Source organism: Mustela putorius, unplaced genomic scaffold (assembly GCF_011764305.1).
Source record: "Mustela putorius furo isolate JIRA1106 unplaced genomic scaffold, ASM1176430v1.1 tig00003834_pilon_pilon_pilon, whole genome shotgun sequence".
In the NCBI taxonomy this organism is placed as follows: domain Eukaryota; kingdom Metazoa; phylum Chordata; class Mammalia; order Carnivora; family Mustelidae; genus Mustela; species Mustela putorius.
This window is the reverse complement of record NW_025421987.1, coordinates 28,980,034-28,996,084: the sequence shown is the minus strand read 5'-3', so window position 1 is coordinate 28,996,084 and position 16,051 is coordinate 28,980,034. Positions and strand designations below refer to the sequence as shown.

Sequence of the window (16,051 nt, the reverse complement as noted above, 5' to 3'; positions counted from 1 at the left end):
CCTTCGGCTCAGGTCATGATCTCAGGATCCTGGGATCGAGGCCCGCATTGGGCCCTCTGCTCAACGGGGAGCCTGATTCCCCCCTCTCTCTGTCTGCCTCTCTGCCTATTTGTGACCTTTCTCTCTGTCAAATAAATAAATAAATGAAAGCTTTCTGCTAAGTTCAGGAACACGACAAGGATGTCCGTTATCACCACTGCTGTTCAACATAGTACTAGAAGTCCTAGCTTCAGCAATCAGACAACAAAAAGAAATTAAAGGCATCCAAATCAGCAAAGAAGATTTTCTTTGCAGATGATATGATACTCTTTGCAGATGATATGATACTATATGTAGAAAACCCAAAAGGCTCCACTCCGAAACTGCTAGAACTTGTACAGGAATTCAGTAAAGTGTCAGGATATAAAGTCAATGCACAGAAATCAGTTGCATTTCTTTACACTAACAACAAGACAGAAGAAAGAGAAATTAAAGAGTCAGTCAAATTTATAATTGCACCCAAAACCATAAGATACCTAGGAATAAACCTAACCAAAGAGGCAAAGAATCTATACTCAGAAAACTATAAAGTACTCATGAAAGAAATTGAGGAAGACACAAAGAAATGAAAAAATGTTCCATGCTTCTGGACTGGAAGAACAAATATTGTGAAAATGTCTGTTCTACCTAAAACAATTTACACATTTAATGCAATCCCTATCAAAATACCATCCATTTTTTTTCAAAGAAATAGAACAAACAATCCTAGGGGCACCTGGGTGGCTCAGTGGGTTGGGCCTCTGCCTTCGGCTCAGGTCATGATCCCAGGATCCTGGGATCGAGCCCCACATTGGGCTTTCTGCTCTGCAGGGAGCCTGCTTCCTCCTCTCTCTCTGCCTGCCTCTCTGCCTGCTTGTGATCTCTGTCGGATAAATGAAGAAAAAGTCTTTAAAAAAAAAATTTATATGGAACTAGAAAAGACCTCAAATAGCCAAAGGAATATTGAAAAAGAAAGCCAAAGTTGGTGGCATCACAATTCCAGAATTCAAGCTCTATTACAAAGCTATCATCATCAAGACAGTATGGTACTGGCACAAAAACAGACACATAGATCTATGGAACAGAATAGAGAGCCCAGAAATGGACCTTCAACTCTGTGGTTAATCTTCAACAAAGCAGAAAAGAATACCCAACGGAAAAAGACAGCCTTTTCAACAAATGGTGCTGGGAGAATTGGACAGCCACATGCAGAAAAATGAAATTGGACTATTTCCTTACACCACACACATAAATAGACTCAAAACGGATGAAGGACCTCAACGTGAGAAAGGAATCCATCAAAATCCTTGAGGAGAACACAGGTAGCAACCTCTTTGACCTCAACTGCAGCAACTTCTTCCTAGGAACATCGCCAAAGAGAACAGAACCAAGGGCAAAAATGAACTATTGGGATTTCATCAAGATCAAAAGCTTTTGCACAGCAAAGGAAACAGTTAACAAAACCAAAAGACAACTGACAGAATGGGAAATATTTGCAAACGACATATTAGATTAAGGGCTAGTATCCAAAATCTATAAAGAACGTACCAAACTCAATACCCAAAGAACAAATAATCCAATCAAGAAATGGGCAGAGGACATGACCAGACATTTCTTCAAAGAAGACATCCAGATGGCCAACAAACACATGAAAAAATGCTCCACATCACTCGGCAACAGGGAAATACACATCAAAAGCACAATGAGATACCACCTCACACCAGTCAGAATGGCTAAAATTAACAAGTCAAGAAATGACAGATGCTGGCGAGGATGTGGAGAGAGGGGAACCCTCCTACACTGTTGGTGGGAATGCAAGCTGATGCAAACACTCTGGAAAACAGTGTGGAGGTTCCTCAAAAAACTGAAAATAGAACTACCCTATGACCCAGCGATTGCACTACTGGGTATATATCCTAAAGATACAAATGTGGTGCTCCGAAGGGGCACATGCACCCAAATGTTTATAGCAGCAATGTCCACAATAGCCAAACTATGGAAAGAACCTAGATGTCCATTAATAGATGAATGGATAAAGAAGATGTGGTATATATATATATATATATATATATATATATATATATATATATAATGCAGCCATCAAAAGAAATGAAATCTTGCCATTTGCAACGACATGGATGGAACTAGAGGGTATTATGCTTAGCGAAATAAGTGAATCAGAGAAAGACAACTATCATATGATCTCCCGATATGAAGAAGTGGAGCTGCTATGTGGGGGGATTTGGGGGTAGGAAAAGAAAAAGTGAAAGAAGATGGGATTGGGAGGGAGACAAACCATAAGTGACTCTTAATCTCACAAAACAGACTGAGGGTTACTGGGGGGAGGGGGGACGGGAGAGGGTGGTGGGGATATGGACATTAGGGAGGGTATGTGCTATGATGGGTGCTGTGAAATGTGTAAACGTGGTGATTCACAGACCTGTACCCCTGGGGATAAAAATACGTTATATGTTTATCAAAAATAAATAAATAAATCTTAATAAATAAATAAATAAATAAAATCTTTAAGGGAAAAAAAAGGTGCTAAAGAACAATGTTGTTTTTGCCAATCTCAAAGTTAGAGAAAGTTAGAGAAACCATCCTTGGAAAAAAGTTACTCGTATTTATAGGGAGATCACTCAAAGATCCATCTTGAAAGTTCGAGAAGTAAAAGAAAATGCCATTTCAGATGTCACCTATTATATGACTCATGACATTACTAACTGTTGAAAATAAGAGGTAGGTAATTAGGTAATTGAAGAGCAAAATAAATACTTAGCAATTTTTTATTGATATTATCTACTTCATAAATAGAGTCAACCTTAAAATTTGCTGTAAAATTGTCACGTTTTCAAAATTTAAGTAAATATGATAACATTTACAGGAAAATTAAGCCTAATGCAATGAAAAAAGATGAAATAAAAATTTTAAAAAGGTTTAAAGAAGGCTCATACTTTTGAGGCATGAACACTTGAATTTGGAATATAGTTATTTTACTGCTATCTGTATGAGTGTTTCATTTTTAGCCAAGGCAAGGAAAATTAAAAATACCCAGGCAGTACGTATATCATAAATGTAACTACTGTTTATTTTAAATCATTTCATTCCCTTTTATGCTTTTTTTTTTTAAAGCAGCTGTTGCCATTGCTACATGTATCAACCCCTTGCTCCAACATTTGCAACAAAATCCAGAAACCACAAGCTGCAGTATATCTATCTATCTACTCAACTTGGCAGCCATGAAGAGAAATCAAATGAAAGGCATTTTATGTTAAAGGGGTAAAAAAATTTCCATCTACATTTCCATTTATATTTAGCTGTATTGAGTTTACAGGCGCAAGTTTTGGGATGAAATAGGGGCAAAGTTTTCTGAAGTTTTAATCCATAGGATTTCAGAAAACCATCAAAGCTGTGGTCCTATCATGCTTTGTCTACAGAAAATTGTCCACTGTCATTTTAGATGAATTTTGAAAAGGCAGCTTATGCCCACACCCTTGTGAGAACTTTTCTCCACCACCCTTGGCTAGGCAAAGGACAGTGTATGATGATGCTTCATTACTTCTCCAATCCCAGGAGAAAGGTTTTCTAATATGCTTAGTGATCAACTTCCAGAATTTTTAGAGAGGAAGGGAGAGGGAGACTCAATAGAAGCAAATGGGTAGATATCTGCTAGCCCACCAGATATTATTTTGAATGTCAAAGTAACAATTATTACTTTCGGGATGCTTGGGTGGCTCAGTCAGTTAAGCGTCTGATTCGGTTTAGGTCATGATCCCACTTCAGGATCCTTCCTCAGTTCAGAGCCCACTTCTCCCTCTGCCTGCTATTCCCCCTGCTTGTGCTCTCTCTCTCTCTCTGACAAATAAATAAAATCTTTAAAAAAAACTACAATTACTATTTTCTAATCAAATCGTTTTAGCAAACATAATTTTCCAACATTTAGAGAAAGGAGTGTGCAAATACCTATTTATCTATATAAACCCCACCTTCAGTTTTCATATTACAGTTATTATGAAATGGGGTAGAAGACAGATTTTATCTTGGGCATAAGACCCATGTTCTGCAGCTCTCTTGGAGACCTGGGTACAGGTGGCATAGCTGTCCCCCTTCCTCTGCACACAGACTTTCCCCATCCTGTAGAGCAGGCCTCACTCATTTAGGAAATACAGATCCAAGAATCCTGTATCCACAGAAGAAAGAATGTCTCTTCTTTGCCAAGATGACTGGTTCTAATTAATATTTAAACAGTAAATTCATAGTTCTAATTTAGAATTGTTACAACTGGGGTGCCTGGGTGGGTCAGTTGGTTAAATGTCTGCCTTCAGATCAGGTAGTCCTGGGATCCTTGCTCAGTGGGGATCCCTGCTTTTCCCTCTGCCTTCAGCACTCCCTGCTTGTTCTCTCTCTCTCTGTCTCAGACAAATAAATAAAATCTTAAACAAACAAAATTGTTACAACTACTTATTTACCAGACTACCCACTATATCACATCTGGCAGTAAATAGTTTTTCAGCAAATGTTTGTTGTTGAATAAGTGTTTGAATAGAGTTTATAATTAGGAGATAAACTGACCTTTTCCTACCAGATAAATTTTATAAATAATTGTTTAAATGTAGTAAACATGGGGCACCTGGGTGGCTCAAGTCATGATCTCAAGGTCCTAGCATTGAGCCCCACATTGGACTCCCTGCTAAGTGGGGGAGTCTGTTTCTCCTTGTGCCTCTCCCTCTGCCTCCTCTCCCCTGCTTATGCTCTGCCTCTATCACTCTTTCTCTCTCTCAAATATTTTTTTAAAAAGTGGTATATATGAGTGTCAATGTGTTCATGACATAAGATGGTATTCTACAGCTAGAGGTGAGAAATGAGATAACATATGCCTTTAAAAGGAGGTACTCATTGAATGTTAGTTTTCCTTGTTCCACTATATTACAGTGTATATATATATATATATATATATATATATATATTTCCCATTAAAATAAACCATCCTATGATCCTATGTACTTTAAGTTCCATGAAGGCTGGAGCAATATCCAGATTGATCTTTTTGTTTTGTTTCCCTGTGACCATGATATGCAACAAATATTTGTCAAATAAATAAAATATGAATGAGTGAATGAATGAATATCCTAATGTTATTGGAAAATGTTATTGAAAAGTAATCTGTATTTGTTTATTTGGCAATCTCTTTATATATGGTATTAAAAACTCCTTTAAGAAAAACCATTTGCTTATAACTACCAGAACAGAAGAAAATAAATAATTTATGGAGATATATATATATAATATATATATATATATATATATATACAAAATAGAATTTTATATATAGAATTACCTGTTTTAAACATTCCAGGGCAAGAAGAAACAGCCAACTGACCTATTCCTAGATTCAGGAGCTATCTAGTGGGTTAAAGATTCTCATGATAACCTTAAGCTCTCTACTCTTCTCCAGGAAGCGTCCAGAACTGATTAAAAGGAAATGGGAGGCTGGGCCAACATAGCAAGTTGCAGAGCTCTGTACCAGGCTCTCCCCTTTACTCAGTCTCATTCATTGCTCAACAGCTGGTTGCTGGTGGTGGCAAAGATCAAGTCCATTGTGCTCAGAGAAGACTCCCTTAGTATTACCGTTTGTAAGCCAAAAAAGAATTCAAGAGTTCTATGTCAAACATGTTAAAGGAGTCTTGTACTTGATTTTCTCCACTAAATCAAAGAAGTATAAAGAGAAATATCCAGCTTAATATATATATCATACCTAATTTTATGTTGACAAACATGAAGAACAATGAAGTAGTACAAATAGGATAAACTATGTTTAAACTATGTTTCTAACCTGGAATAGTCAAATGAAAAATGTTATATCCCTGGAAAGAACTAATGTGTGGATTCTGAGACAGCAGTATTAGTCAATATCAACAGCAAAACCTTTGCACAGACATCTCCTACAGATCCTACTGGGTACCACAGTGGCTGGGGGCCAGCACAAGAATAGGGACGAGACGCAGAGATTGGGAGGTACAAATTTCAGTGTGAGGAGTGTTTTTCACTATGTGGATAATGTGTGCCTAGTAAGGACAAGAATGGAATTCAAACTCACTTAAGCCATTTTCTTCACAGTATTCTCCAACTCTCTTTTTCCTTGGAGCAAGAATCTTAAGAGATTCTTTCTTTAACAAAATGGTGAAGTTCTCCTTTTGCACAACTTAAAAAAAAAAAAAAAACAAACCTCTTGAGTACTCAACTCACTCTACAAATTCAAGATCAATTCCTGACACCTCTGTGTATACAGCTTGGCAATTCAATGACTTTATTTCTGTCAACATAAACTTCATTTCCTGAAAAAAAGAATACATCACTGCCACTAAAAATCGAACCCCAGTTTTGGGGAAGTTTCACCTGAGCTCCCGACCCCACTTCCTTGTTCCTGGCTATCTTTGCCAGAAGCCGAGAGAGATTCCCACATGCAGGAGGACCGGCCTTGTGTCCAGGGCTTAGCGGAGTACAGTCAAACTCTGTGTCCTCATCAACCCAGCCGCAGCTTTCAAAGCATGTGTCCCTTTGCCCTCCTGCCTGATATTCAGCCCGGCAGCCTAGAAAATCAGTTAAACTTTTCAGTCACAGCACCCCCTGCGACAAACGTGTGGAGCACCACATGACTTCTTCAACCAGCTGGTTTTTCTGGCATTTGAATAAAAGTAAAAATAGAAAACAAAGAGGAAGAAGAAAAGTGACAAGCTGAAACCTGCTAAGAGAAAGAGGACAAGGTACAAAAAATTGGCTTCGGGTTGCTGGGGAGGGGGTGGGGTATGATGGGCTGATGCTGCCATCTCGCGGCTGCCTGATACTTGGGGAAAACTAAATCTCCAAGCAGAGTGATGAATTGACTTTTGAAGTGTTAGGGGAAAAAAAAAAAAAAAAAACAGAGGACTTCAAAGAATGGGCCAGGACTGTGATGAGGACAAATGGTACTGGTATCTTGTTTGTTTGATAAACGGGACGGATAAGAAAAACCTTACCAGAGCTGCCTTGCTGCCTTAACAGCTATGTCCTCACCTTTTCTATTTGAGACTTCAATAGAATCTTCCTATTTTCAAACACTGACTTTCCCTCACTCTAGAGTTGCCAGATTTAGGAGGAAACAAGAGATTTTGATAGTTTAATTTGAATTTTAGACCAAAAGACTATTTTAGAATTAAGTCTGTCCTATGCAATATTTTGAACATACACATACTGAAAAGAAAATAATCTTTTATTTGAAATCTAAATTTAACTAGTCATCTCACATTTTATCTGACAACCCTACCTTACCCCCAAGTAAAGGCAATATTTAACCAAAATTTTAGATGATACATTTCTACTAGGACTTACCTGAATGACAAAATATATTACTTATATCATCTTTGCTACTATTTTTTGCAATTATTATAGGTGTGGGTCTGCTAAATCCTATAAAAAGAATAATTAATAAAGTATCTTCAGCATTGAATTGAATTAAGTTCATATTGATCTTTCATCCTGAATTCGCATTCATTCTGTAACATATCTCTGAGCTGGGAATTGGTAAAAAGCAACACAAGGTTTAAAGATCTAGTCATTAAAATAGACCCCAAACTAATAACCACGCAGTGATTAGAAATGTGTATAAATTTGTTAACATGACCTTACTGTTATTCGTCCAGAGCTTATGTGTAGGTGAACAAAGAATTATGAAACGTGACTGAAAAGGAGCCATGCCTCAGACTCCATGCACCAGGGAAACAAGAGTCTAAAAAAAGACCTAAGTGTTTGAGCAGCTTTATTTTTCACCTTTAACATACTTGACCATTTGACAGTCAAATTTTGCTTTTTAGATTTTGACTTTTGATGAGAATGTTTCCCTTATTTCACTTTGCTGAAGGACAAGGTTTAAATGTCCCACTGAACAATGATAGCTTGTCAACAACTACACAGATGCTGTGAGCTGAATGATCTTTTGTATTTAGGACAACCTATTCAATTGATGGATGAGGCCAAATCTTCCAGAATTTACTGCAAATATATTTTGGATGTTGTACAATCGTGGCCATTTTTCTGCTTGTGTCGGTCATCAATAATAATGGAAAGGCTTCCTAAAATGAGAAACAATAATCTCATTTGGTGTTGAAATAGCCACAGACCCAAAGAGTACTTCTGAGTAAATGATCAACACTATTCACTGCCCTTTGGCTGCTTGCTTTAATTCACTTCAAGCTGGCAGAGACTTCCTCTGGCTTCCTTGTTTTGTTTTGTTTTTTTATCACTTCGTGTAGGAGCTAAGACAGAAAATGAGAGCCATCCTATCTCCAGCCCTCACACACCCCCTACATGACACCACATTCATATCTCTTCTTTGTTCATTAATGATAGACAAATAACCAACTTTCTGTCGCTTAATTTTGTTCATCAAAGTGGGCTGAAATCTAACCTGCCTTGTCTAAATTAAAGAGCCTCATAATAGTAGGCAAATTACTTTGAAATTCCTGGAGTAGAACACATTCATTAGGGTTTAAACTCGTCCAATTATTAAAGGATGTCTTGGTCTCAGAATTGAGTGCACTTAGAAGTTATACACGCTGGAACCTGGGCAGCTAAGTGCATTATGCATGTAATGGTATTTCTATACAGGCTTACATTGCTTAACATAAAAGGTGTAGTCCTCCATAGGGTATCAATTCAGATCAATTTTCTATTTCTTTTTCTATTGATTAATAATGTAAATTACGAAGTATATTATTTTTATTTCTATTCCTCCTTCAATTGTCAGTGATTACCAATACATACCCTGACCCTATCTCCTTTGCCCCTGGTCAAATAGCTAATAAAAAAATAAGCCAAGAATATAAAATAGTATTTGGGGGGGAAACCCTTTTACATTAATCCTTTATTTTATAAGAATTATTATCCTTCAATATCAATTTGTCTATTTGGGATTTTTTTTCAAATACCAACATACTTCATCAACTAAATTATTTTTAGGTTACAGAAGCTATATCAGTCTTATCTAGTCAATAGAATCATTTTATAATTAGAAAAATCTATAAAATAGAAAATATAAGATTGAGATTTACCCTATAAATCTCACAGAATTTGTGTCAAATGAGACAGCAAGGATTATGGAAAAGAATATATGGCCAGGAGACAGTGCTCTATGGGTCTCTATGTGAATGTGCATATCTTGTCAGCAGAGTTACTAATAACTTTTATCCCAGATATCTTTTCCAAAATGTCTTTTAAGACATTCTTTTTGACAGTGAAAAGCAGCCTTGGAAGATATAGATGGTGTCACCCTCCTGGGCAGCAGGGAGTTTTCTTTGCTGCCCACTCTAAGAACAGTAATAAAACACAGTGAGGTGGCCCTCCAGGCAAGTGTTGGGCTGGTTTGCTTGCAGCCCCTTTAAAGACTGGGATTTCTCAGCTGTGATACAAAAACACTGTGTGCACAGCATCTACCTAGATCTGTGTCTGAGTGATTCCCTTGCGATCTGGTAGGGGGGAAGGGTATCAATGTAAACATGAAGCCTATGCTGCCTGTTTAGCCAAGAATAACCAAGGCCTTTGTCTCTAACACAGAAATCATCTCTTTCGAGCATTCATGAGTCTATGGTAGGCTAACCCTTAGCTTGTAAGTAGGGTGCTTTTTCAGACCCTTGGGGTTCTTGACATAAATACATTAATGTGAGCTTTTTCAAATTACTTGTAGATCTTTACAATTCTGAGATAGTATTATTACACTGGAGAATTACCTTACAAGCTGATAACGTGTTTATCTGTGTGCGTATCCGCGTTTACGTGTATCGTGGATAGGGAAAAATAGCTGAGTCTGTATCTCTCAAAGGTAATTTTGCTAATATGGAGACCACTGTAGCATGCATAAATCCAGCTAGCATCTTAACACTTTAGTCCTACCATGTCTGCAGAATTCACAAAATTCCTGGAGTGGGAACACAGTGTAGCAGTTGGGAATACATAGTGTGAAGTCAGTTTGTGCTGTCTCAGTTCTATCACTTACTGGCTGTGTGATCTCAGACGAGTTACTTAACCCTTCTCTGTGGTTAGTAACATATACCTCATAGTGTTGTTGGTAAAACCTGACAGTCAGTAATTATGTTATTTTTACCTGCATAAGTCAATCTAATCAAATAATTCATCTCTGTTTGATTTCACTGAGTCACAAAGATTTGAGGTAGACTATACATTGGATAAATCTGGCTTCATACCTTAATATTTTATGAAATTCAATGATTTTATTTACTTTTTAAAATTTTGTATTTTTTAACCATTGCTGTCTTTCACACCTTCTTTGTGGGTTAACATCAACATGATCTGATGTGTCATTTCCTCAAAACACCTTCATACTCAGCATAATAAAATCAGCATTAAAAGTTCTTAACAATTGTGGTGCCTGGGTGGCCCCGTCAGTTAAAGCATCTGACTTGATTTCTGCTCAGGTCATGATTTTGGGGTTGTGAGATTAAGTCCCAAGGGGGCTCTGTGTTCCGTGGGGAGTCTGCTTAGAATTCTCTCTCTCCCTTTTCTTCATCCCCTCACGCTGCTCTCTCCCTCAAAAAAAAAAAAAAAAAAAAAAAATTCTTAAGAATCATTAACAGTTCTCTCCTTATATAGCTTTTTATTTGCCACAAAATCTTATTTGTCATAAAATCTTTGCTTCTTACTACCTGTATTAAGTATTATATATACACATATTTTTTTCAGATAAGGATTTGTTGGCATTTAGTACCTATTTCGTCTTCTACCAAAATCTGAAAGTCACATTCCAAAGATACCTCAAATTAACCTAAGTCTTGAAAAAGCAATGATTATATACAATGTTTTTTTAAAAGTAATGATTATAGGGCGCCTGGGTGGCTCAGTGGGTTAAGCCGCTGCCTTCGGCTCAGGTCATGATCTCAGGGTCCTGGGATCGAGCCCCGCATCGGGCTCTCTGCTCAGCGGGGAGCCTGCTTCCCTCTCTCTCTCTGCCTGCTTCTCTGTCTACTGTGATCTCTCTCTGTCAAATAAATAAATAAAACCTTAAAAAAAATTATAAAAAAAAAAAGTAATGATTATAATGGGGAGAAACAGAGTTTTAGAATCTACTATGCTATAATCAATGTCTTAGACTCATAATATTGATTTTATTTTTTCCTGTGGGAATTTTAGTATTAAAAGTTGTATTCATTGCATGATAAATTTCTTGATTAAAGCTGTAAATAAAAGCCTAGCCAATTCTTTGCCTTTCAGTCCACATTTGTGAGTTTTATAAACTTAGCATATATTCTCATACTAGACAAAGCATACCTAAATTAAGATGCTTTTTGCAAAAAAAAAAAAGAAAATCACAAAATAGAAATAAATCACAGTATAGTATACAACTATCACCAGTTAAAAAAATAAAATACATGGTAACTAGTAGCCATACCTCATAAACTCAAAAAAGTAGCTGAGCATATTTATGTCTCCCATACAATCTTTCTTCTTTACCTTCATGATCACTGTATTTCCCAGTATCCTTCAAGGTTACTTCAATTTCCCTGTCCAAGGGCAATTGCACTATTTAAGTGTGTGCTAATTATTGTCTTTGTAAAGATAGTTAAAACGAGGATCATAGCCAGTGACAGTCTCCATACTCCCAAGAAAACCCAATATATTTTCATCAGTGACAAAGAATCATAAGGAAAAATTTTTAGTGAAACATTTTAGTCTATAACTTACAAAAACTAAATAAAGGGGCACCTGGGTGGCTCAGTGGGTTAAAGCCTCTGCCTTCGGCTCAGGTCATGATCCCAGGGTCCTGGGATTGAGCCCTATATCCGGCTCTCTGCTCAGCAGCGAGCCTGCTTCCTCCTCTCTCTCTGCCTGCCTCTCTGCCTACTTGTGATCTCTGTCTGTCAAATAAATAAATAAAATTAAAAAAAAAAACTAAGTAGATTTTACATAGTGATATTCTCTTATTCTCTCTTTTTCCACTGTGTACTGCCTACCTTGTACCTACTAATTTCTGACATGTGACAAGTAGTGTGGATGAATTGCTACCTGCCTAAGCGTTGCCAAGAACAGCAGCCTAAGTAGCCATTCCAGGAATGCAGAGGGAAGAAAAGTGGTTAAAATTCAAAATATGGTCCTATAAAATCTGAAAAGCTCTGTGCTCCAATTACATGACATACTCATTCAGCAGGCTCTCTGGGCTGAAACAAACTGAGATAAGGACCCTCTGTTGTCCTCTACTCTTTCTTCAACTTAAGGAACTGCAGAAGCTTTAAGTTTTGAGTTTCGTTTGTCATTTTTCCCAAACACATGAGCAGGCTCTTCTCTGGTCATTGGCAGATTTGATTCACCATCCAAACTGTTTTTACCATCATGTGTTGATTTATGTGCTTATTTCTTTTCTTCAGAATCTGTAAAAACAGTGAAGGCAAAATGGGAAGAATTGTGCATAGACAAGTGTGGAATCAAGCTAAGCCATTAAACAGAGCTATGGGGCAGAAGTGTCTGTTTTGAAATAGAGACTCCTGAGCCCATGGCCATTCTAAGCACTCACTTGTGCGTTCCAGCTAAGGGCATATTAATATGCACTGCCTTCCTACAGCCAGCAATGCAGCTGGGAGAAAAACAAATCATCCATTACTGCAAAAATGACAAATGAAGCATTTCGAAGTTTTATTCTTAAAATGTCCCTTCAGAACAGAATGTTGAAAATCTTCACCCTCCTCAATTCCTAAGGAGGGAGACTGAGGCATGGAGAGGTTAAGTGAGTTGCCCAAGGTCACCCAGGAAGTCAGTGAATTAACCAGAAATAGTACCCAGGACTCCTGCCTCCTACACCACAGTTCTAACCGCTGGGCCATGTTTCCTGATGTCAGTGTAGCGTTAGACCACAGTGGTTTGCCAGCAACATCAAATAGCATTTTGCCAGAGTAATTTACCTCTTTCGGAATTAAATAATAATATCATTTTACCTTAATCTATCACCTTTAGTCCCAGAGGAGCCTAAAGTGCTAAGTGCTTTAGTTATGAGTTTTAGCAGCTTACATATAAATCACTTCACACACCATTAAAATGCAGCTGTCCTTGGAGTCAATGTTGCAGCTGTTAAACATAAGTATCCCAACTGTTAAACATTTATTGAGCACCAACGATGTGCTAAATGTCGGAAAGAATGCAAAATTTGAATTTAGGGAGTTTACAGGCATGAAGAAAGAGAGGAAAACTACTTAAAATGTTGATAACATATAAATAGAAATCAGACTATTACTGGAACACACTTCTGTTTCTCGTGATAATTATCAAGGGGTTGGAAAAATTGCCTTTGGTTGTAAAAAGGATTTTTAGATAAGTGCTCTAAAAATATGAAAGCAAAAGTTTACACCACAACAATGTTCGAGACTCATCCCAAAGTAGTCCACTAATCTTTACCTGATTCCTCGCATTCCATTTTCATCCTTCCTTGTGTTCGCAGGCACTTACAATGAAAATTTCAAATAGCCAAGTACAAGAAGTTTAATATAACCTGAGCTGATTTTTCCATGGAGATCCATTATGTAACTATAAAGCATTTCTTCTCTCGAGAAGGGGAGTCGAGGTGGGAAGTGGATCCAGAAGAGAATAAAGTAGACTTGGGCATACAGGAAATAATGACATGATTAGTGGAAAAAATACTAATTTTGTGACAAATGGTTAAAATAGAGTTACAAGTGGTTTCTTTTTTCCTTTTTTTCCAAACACAGCTCCCACACCACACACTTTACAATATGACATGTCATAATAAACTCAATGAACCTAGTAAATGTGCAAGAGAAATTACCAAGCGGCTTAATTTTTTTTTTTTTTTTTTTTTTTTTTTTTTTTTTTTGCTTTAAAACAAGCAAACAAACAAACATGAAAAGTAAAGGGGAAGTAAAGGACAGTTCAAAGGAAGAGGAAATTCCAGATGAGGAGTGAGTTTCTATTTTATCTGTCTGCTATTCTACTCAAGTCTGCTTGAGAACATACTTTGGTTGCTCATATGTGGTTTTGGTACTTTGTGCCAAATGGTTGCTGTCAAAATGAGCAAATTGATCAGGTCTTCAGGGAGGAAAAGACACAGAAACACTTAAAGGAACCTAGTGGACATGTTGCAGACATGAAAACAAATAGATCACATTGTCCAAAACACAGAATTTGGGAATAGGAGCAAGAAAGCTCTTTCATTCCTCCACAGTGGGTGATACTATCAAAAAGGAACAAAAAACTCTGCTTTATCTTGTTGTCCTTGTTGGTTCTCAAACACCTGATAGCTTACATCAGGAAGTTTTACATAAATAGCTAATAAAACCTCCCAGGAGAAGGTAATCTGAAAGAAAGAAGGACAGGTTAAAAGATATTAAGTTTCATTTTTTTCAAGCACCTGTTGTACTGTGAGTTAATATAAGGTCTACTCTGGATTAATAAATAGTTTAAAATAATATGGAAATATTTTAAATTAAAATATACTTTTTAGGGGTACCTGGGTGGCTCAGTCAGTTAAGCTTCTGCCTTCAGCTCAGGTCAGGATCCCATGGTACTGGGAATCCTTGCTCAGCAGGGAGTCTGCTACTCCCTCACTCCCTCTTCCTCTGCCCCTCCCCCTTTGCCTCCCCCTCCACTGGTGCTCTCTCACTCTCTCTCGAATGAATAAAGAAAATCTTTAAAATATATCTATACTTTCCAGATCTTAATTTTGCAATGTATACATAGGGTGAAAGTGTACATGTATAATGTAGCTGTATTGGAGAAAACCTGGTTTAGCAGAGCAAAAGCGAAGACTCAGAAATATAAGTTGGCAACATTCTCAACATGATTCTACCATAACACATAACTGCTAAAAAGACAAGTCTTAGTTCGTAGTCACTCATGCATTCACTCAACATCGTTTGTCAAGGCTCTACTTTGTGCCAGACCTAAGGGGAATCCTGTAATGAATAACAACACATTGTTCTTATCTCAAAGAGCTTAGCATTTAGTAGGGAAAAGGGCTGTAAACTAAATAATAAATGAATGACTGAATAGATAAAATCGAGGTACAATGTCATATGTGCCAAAATAAAGGTGTACATATAAAGTGATATTTAAGAACAGACGTAGACAGAGAGGAGATGTCCAAATTCTAAAGAATGAATAGGATTCTACCAGGAAAAGAAGCTCAGGGTTGGGAGGGGTGGAGTATCCAAAAATAAGGGAGACAATTCTTCCAAATCACTTGGTGTAAGTCCAACTCCCTGGGCAAATGAACTGTGTCCACAAGAGACCTCTCTATTGACAGGGAAGTTTCCCTGTATGAACAACTGGAGTCAATGGAATTACTGAGTCTTCAAGAGATAAAAGAAGAAGAAAAACATCTGTGTTCTCCTTAGATATTTAAAGATTTTCATGTTAAAAAAGAGAGAGCGGGAGAGAGAGAGAGAGAACAGTTTGTCCTGTTCAGCTTCAAAGAACAGAATAAAGAAAAATCTTGGAAAGAAATTAGAGCGAAGCAAGCAAATTTGGCTTAATACACAGACAGACTTATGATAACTAGAGCTGTTCCCAAAAACAGTGGGTCATCACCACGACTGGAGGTGTTGAGACCGAATGAATTATTGATAGTGATGTTGCAGAGTAAATTTAACCTTCGTGTGGTGAGCCGACATCTACGATTCTTATCTCTTCTGGGAGTCTATGAAAAGTAATGTAAAACCAGCCTGAATTGTGGCAGACTTAGTTTTCTTTAAAAGTATACCATTGTCTTGATTCAGGCTACTATAGCAAAAATACCATAGACTGGGTAGCTTGTAAACAACAGAAATTAATTCCTCACTTTCTGGGAGCTGGAAGTCCAAGGTTGAGTTGTAAGCATGTTTGGTTCTTGTGAGAACAATTTTCCAGGTTGTAGACTGTTGGTTTTTCCTTGTATCTTTACATGGTGGAGAGCCAAAAGAGGAAGCATGTTCTCTGATGGCATTTATAAGGACACCAGTTCCATTTATGAGATCTCCACCCTCATTACCTCATCTAACCCTAA

General features: G+C 37.4%; 1 long non-coding RNA gene across 1 annotated transcript; it reads right to left on the bottom strand.

Annotated features, from left to right (window-relative positions):
- Positions 1–7,813: 7,813 nt before the first annotated feature.
- Positions 7,814–13,831, bottom strand: LOC106003706. The gene is made up of 3 exons (XR_001176359.2): positions 13,450–13,831; positions 12,201–12,431; positions 7,814–8,126 (listed from the first exon to the last, which is right to left on the bottom strand). It is a non-coding gene; the product is annotated as an uncharacterized LOC106003706 (long non-coding RNA).
- Positions 13,832–16,051: the final 2,220 nt, after the last annotated feature.